The sequence below is a fragment of the Microcaecilia unicolor genome, chromosome 5 (genome assembly GCF_901765095.1).
Source record: "Microcaecilia unicolor chromosome 5, aMicUni1.1, whole genome shotgun sequence".
NCBI lineage: Eukaryota > Metazoa > Chordata > Amphibia > Gymnophiona > Siphonopidae > Microcaecilia > Microcaecilia unicolor.
The window spans coordinates 279,349,636-279,356,585 of NC_044035.1; positions in this window are offsets into that span (position 1 = coordinate 279,349,636).

Sequence of the window (6,950 nt, forward strand, 5' to 3'; positions counted from 1 at the left end):
TAGTAGATATTATGATAGAGCTGCTTTCATCATGACTGGTAATGCACGAATGCTACTGACTGCAGTAACACATCTCTTAGCTATGATAATGCTGTCAATTCCTTTCTCTTTCCCATTTTTTTTTTATATTTTATTTTCAGCACTTGATATACCGCAACTGATCCCTGAGGCAACAATGTGGCTTACAATTTCTATTACAGCAGTCTATAAAGGACTGCTGCCCAAAATAACTCTTCCAAATCCCAATTCAACTTAAAGGGTCTCTGTAGCCTGATATAACCTTCACCCAACCAAGAGCACCATACCTTTTCTCTGCCATAACCATAACACTACTCTCTGGAATGGGGCAAAGAAGCACATCAGGCTAGCTGGTATAATTATTTGAAAGTTTCAGAGCGACTGTAGCATGAAAGAGTGTGAATTGCTTTTTCCCCCAAAGAACTTTGGACTACTTTGAAAGGGGTAGCAGGGATGAAGGGATTTGAGGGTAGAGTGTTCTGGAGAATTTGGAATCTTTTGACACCTAAGAAAAGGGTTGTACTTGTGTAGGAGGCTGTGCTCTTGCACAGTGGGAGGGGGCCAAGGCGAGAACAGAATGCTATACTCCTGCTGAGCTTTGAAGGTCACTTTCTCCTCTCTTTCTTTAACATTTATTTTATTGATTTCTTCTTTTATAGTACTATCTTTCTGCTGTTCAATCCTCAGCCTTCTATCCTGTCACTTTTATCATAATATTTAATTTTAAAGCACTATTAGAAAAACATAGCGCTTGTTCTACAGTGATAAGTAAGGTATCCAGCTATGATATATCCTTTACCCTAAAAAGCTTACAATCTAGTACTAAGGGCAACAGAACATAAAGATGATAATTTTATGACGTCATTTTAGGGCACATGTTGCGATATATCCATAAATTATATAAAATACTGACTGGAGTAATACTGACACTTTGACATGATGACATACTATTTGTAAGTAGCACAGGGGCAGAGCTTGGGTGGCAAATGGGAGGAGCGTGTATGTACATGCTAAAGTTTTAAGATGCAATAATTTATGCATGCACTTGAATAATCTAGGCATGGACATTTTAATGTCTATGCCTAGGTATTTATGATCCTTACTGTAGTATTTTATAAAGGCATAGAGGTGCCTAAGGGGGGAGGTTATGAAAATGGGCTATTGTAAAGATGGGCTATTTTACCACAACTTTTGCTGTATTAACAGAGGTCCCATTTTATGCAATGACTACTACTACTACTATTAAACATTTCTATAGTGCTACTAGACTTACGCAGTGCTGTACAAATTAACATGAAAAAACAGTCCCTGCTCAACAGAGCTTACAATCTAAATTGGACAGACGAACAGACAGTTAGGGGTGGGGAAATTGCAGTGGTAGGGGTGATAAGTGAGGGTGTTGAGTAAGAGAGTCATGGTTAGGAGTCGAAAGCAGTAGCAAAGAGGTGGGCTTTAAGCCTAGACTTGAAGACAGTCATAGACTGAGCCTGACGTACTGGCTCAGGGAGTCTATTCCAGGCATAGGGAGCAGCGAGATAGAAGTAACGGAGCCGGGAGTTAGCAGTGGGGGAGAAGGGGGACGACAGGAGACATTTACCCAGCGAACGGAGTTCACGGGGAGGAGTGTAGGGAGAGATGAGAGCGGAAAGGTACTGAGCAGCTGCGGAGTGGATGCACTTGTAGGTCAAAAGGAGAAGTTTGAACCGTATGCGGAAGCGGATAGGGAGCCAGTAAAGCGACCTAGTTATGAATAATCTGGGTTAACAGTAAAACAATCCATCTTAATTCTAGCCTATTTTGATAACCCCCCCTCCAAGTGTCCTTATAGAATAGTGCCTAAATCAGCACCTACTTGCCCTCTTAAATGAGGCACACTGTTATAAGATTAACCACAAAAAGGGCAATTTTCAAATTTCTGAGATAGAAAACATTTTCCCCAGACTCTATATATGGCGCTCAAAATTACACATGTAATTTAACAGAGTAAAGAGCCAAATTAGCACCAATAATTGGATACTAACAACCAGTGGCATTCCTATGGGGGGGCAGTGGGGGCGGTCCACCCAGGGTGCATGCCGCCGGGGGGGTGCTGCGCACGCCTGCCCTCCGTTGTTCCATGCTTCTTCTCTGCCCCGGAACAGGTTACTTCCTGTTCCGGGGCAGAGAAGAAGCATGGAACAACGGAGGACAGGCGTGCGCGGCACCCCCCCGGTGGCTTGCACCCGGCGGGGGGGGGGGGGGGTCCTTCACGGGGGGGTCCTTTCGCCGGGGGGGGGGTCCGCGCTGCATCGGGGGGGCGCTGCACCTGGGGGGCGGGGCAAATCGGCGATCCACCCCGGGTGCCAGCCCCCCTAGGAACGCCACTGCTAACAACCACTGTGCCTTCTAAGTTGAGCAGGAGTCTTCCAACTGTATTGCTTCCAGTGAAGGAGTGATGCTTTAATACTCTGTTTTCAATCTCTAGGAACATACAGGTTCCTTGGAGTCCTACAGAGCTTACTTGTCTTTCAGTATTGGAAATGTGATAGTGAAACAGCACCTCCCACTGGTAGGACTGTAGGTGGAGGACTCCCACTCAGCTTAGCGAGAACAGTGCTAACAACTAATTATTGGCACTAATTGGCAACAATTTGGATTTGTACACACATCTTGCTAAGCGGTATTCTATAAAGATGTGCACACATCTTTTGGCACACAGTTGAAAAATGGGCGTGGCCATGGGAGGGGAATAGGTGGGTCAGGGCATTCACTAAAGATGTGTACAGTATTATAGAATTCAGAGGAACCATGCCTAATTACTTGAGAGGATTTACACCAGGTTTAAGTTGGTGTAAATCCTCACACTCAAAGTTGGGCATGGATCTTGACGCTACTCATGTTCTATAAACGGCACCCAACTCAGAGCACAATATAGCACTCAGTGCACACTTCTTTTGATGCCCAACTTTGGGTGCCATTTACTAAATCTAGTCCTTTATGCATATAGGGGTCCATTTACAAAACTGCAGTAAAAATTGGCCTTAGTGTGCCCTTATGCAGGTCTTTCCCTCCTGCTAAGGCCAGTTTTAGTCTAACCGAGAAAGCACAATATTCTATTTTTTTCCATTAATAGTCAGGCTTTAATGTTGCCATTAGCACTCAGTCATTTTTAAAAACTAGTGTGGCAACATTTACTACCACCTATATTGTAGGTGGCAAGGCCTCCAGCAATATCCATGCACTAACTAGTATGGTAATGTAGATGTGCTGATTAGTGCAGGAATGCCCAACTCTCTGCCCTTCACATGCCCCCTCAAAATATAAATCTAAAATATTTTAGCATGCAGCAATGCAAAAACTAACCTGTGACACTATAGCTCATCCCTTGTTAGTCCATGTTTTGCTGTTGGTTGCACTGTAGCACCTAACAGAGGGGTCCTTTTACTAAGGCGCGCTAACATTTTTAGCGCATGCTAAAAATTAGCATACACTAAACTCGAGACATCCATAAGAATATGTGGGTCTCTCTAGCGTTTAGTACATACCAAAATTCAGTGTGCACTAAAAACGCTAGTGCACCTTTGTAAAAGACCCCCAGAGCTTGGTAAAAGGACCCCTTAGTTTGGCTGTCTCAATATTGCAAGGAAAAGTAGGGATGTGCAGAGCAAACATTTCTGATTCATTTTCAGTTCATGTAGGCTTTTTTTGTTTGATTTTTAAACATTTGTGTTTCATTTCACACATTCATTTTAATAAAAATTAACACATATTAGAACATTTTAATACACTGTAATTCATAGGTTAATATGCATTAATGTGATTTAGCACATTCATTTGTACGTTAATATAAATTGATATCAGAGCTGCCAAGTTACCCATTCCAGGAGGGAGATTTTTTGGCTGATTCTGGATTTCTGCCAACTTCATCCTGGTGCATTATGGGACCTGCAGCACTGATTTCAATGGATAGAATCATGGACTACACTGCTTTGGGATGCAAGTTTAAAATCAGGACTGGCCAAAACGTCTCCCTCCTGGAATGAGTAACTTGGTAGCTCTGTGATATAGCAATAACTAAGGGGCTCTTTTAACAAACATCAGTAAAAGATGGCATTGGAGTCTCCTTATGCAAGTCATTCCCACACACTAAGGTCATTTTTACCTCTGGAATAAAATGGTTTGAATTCCTATTTTTGTTATTAATGGCCACAAGCACATTTTTCCACTTGTTTATGGCAATTAAAACAGGTTAGCATGTGAGCCTTTACCTTCATCAATTATGCAGGCAGTAAGGGCTCATGTGCTAAGCAATGTAGCTGGGCTAACTGATTAGCGCAGAACTCCAGACATGCCCTCTGCACCAAAATACAAATGTTATTTTCTGCACACATGGCAAAATTACCACAGGGCACATCGACGTACCCCGTGGTATGCCATTTTTTGCTATGGTAAGCATGCATTAGTGCTTACCATTGTTTTGTAAAAGGGCCCCTATTTTTTTAAAGTGCACCAGCAAACTGCATGGCAGGGCAAATGCGATGGAGCCTATAGGAATTGAATGGGCTTCATTGCATTTGCCTCCCTGGAATCGCTAGCACAGCTTTGTAAAAGGAGCCCTAAATGTGTACTAACAAATGCATGTCCCTGGTGAAAAGCAAGTGCATTCTTCCACTAGCTTTACAGAAACGAGGAATTTCTCGGCTGTGTTTATGTAGGGGGAGAAAAATACTGACATTATCTGAATTTTTAAAAATCTGCAGGTGTTCTTACCATCAAAATTTTACTGGCAGGAAAAAGCAAATGCACATTGTCCCTGTAGAAGTTTAAAAGTAAAAGTCCTTGTGGACTTTTTCTTTTGAATTTTTTGAAAAATTGTGAGTAAAATCTACATACAGACTTTGCATCAATATGAGTAGTTTAAATAATGCTCCCAAAGTGAATTTTACAAGGTCACAGAGAACCTTAGTGGGATAACCAGGAAACGTGGAGGCCTTTAAGCAGTGGTGTAGGAAGGGGGGGGGGGGCGGGGGGGCGGTCCGCCCCGGGTGCACGCCGCTGGGGGGTGTCGGCGCCTCGCCGGTTCCTTGCTCTCTCTGCCCCAGAACAGGTTACTTCCTGTTCCGGGGCAGAGCGAGCAAGGAACCAGCAAGGCGCCGACACCCCCCAGCGGCGTGCTCTCGGCGGATTGGCCCGCCCACCCGCCCCTCACCGCCTTCCAGGTATGTTTTCGCGGGCGGGCGGGCGGGGGGGGTGTTGCACTACGGAGGGGGGAGGGTGCGTCACGCTGCACCCAGGGGGGGGGGTGCGCAGCGGCGACCCGCCCCGGGTGTCAGCTGCCCTCACGACGCCACTGCCTTTAAGGGCATCAGTGGCGTTCAGTCAGAGTCAAGGAGCTTGAATAAACGGGAGACGAAGTGAGCCCATCTAGTCCATTATATGAGCTGAAGCCAGTAGGCAGAGCTTGCCGCAGTTTTAGTACACCCAAAACAATAGCAAACGCTATCGAAAACAATAGCAAAAGATTATTAGAAATAAGGGACTGCCTATGCGTGGCCTATCTGTAACAAGCCTAACGCTGTTCCACTTGGATAGGCTTTTTAATTTATTTGAAAACTTCCCATATCTAGTTATAAATATCATGAAATAAAACTTGAATATTGCTAAAACAGCTTAAAATGATTGATTATTGTAGTTGGTAGCAAAAGCAGTTATAAACTGTACATTTTGTGCTCATTTTTCTACACTGTTCTATACAATACAGATGGTCAAATTTCAGTGAGGATATTCTGTTTCCTGATAGGTTTATATTAACTATTGTTGTAATCTGCCTTGGGAAGCCTGGTGTTATAATAATGGAATATATTGAAATTAAATGGAAGTAAAATTCATTGGGGCACATGGAATCACTCACACCTTCATCTGTTTTGCAGAATTTTACCTTTTAGCTACACTAATGGATTATTCTGTTTTGAACATGTTTCAGGGGCAAGTGGATTTATAAGTCAAAATAAAAATAAATATTTTGTTTCATGCAGATCTCTTTTGTTTAAACATAACTAAATGGGCTATAAGCCCCTAATGCAGTCCATTGGTTTCCTTATATTTTATTCTTGTGATGACTTTTAATGTGCCAAAACTCAAAACTCTGATCTATGTCTCGTCAATAATACAAAGAACTCATTGTGAACACTACTCATATGTGGCTGTAAATGAGGAATTGTGGTATTGAATAAATATTAGTGTATGTTTGTGTCCCTAGTCATGAATTCAAAGTTTATATAATCCTTTCAAAAAATCCAGTTAATTGTTTAATTTATTAGTGGCACATAACCACAAAGGCATGGTATGGTTGCATTTTCAATACTGTAATACTATGGCTCAGCTAAGGAACAGGTTATTTTGAGATAGTCTTCATTGGACCAAACTTGCTTTTCTTGTGCCATCACTATCCAGCGGGTAGTAGACGATAAAGGATTGTTTTTTTTCACTGAACATAATTAACTTTATGAACTTGGCGGCTAACAGTGTGCTGAACTGGACAATGTTGGCACATTTAGACTGACTCTGGACTTCTGCATGAAGGTAGCTCTGCCTTCATTATTGAATATCTGTCTTTTAAATAGTAGTAATAAAAATATCACGTACATTTTTATAATATAGCACTGCAATTCACAAAACAAAAGGAGCAAGTGTACTTTTTGCTACTACTTCTGGAGAGGTGAAATGATGGTAGGGGATGGGGTTCCTTATAGGAGGGGGTCCACATATGTTTGCCTAGGGAGCCAAAGCAAGAAACACAGTTTGTGAGACAACTTTGTCCCAAGTTTATCAATGATCTCCTGCCTCTTCCTGCTGCTGCTGTTTTACTTCTTTAGGTTCATATACCCCATTGCCCCCACCATTTCTACCTCCTCTGGGACATAATGGGGTAATAATATTTTAATTTTGTGAGG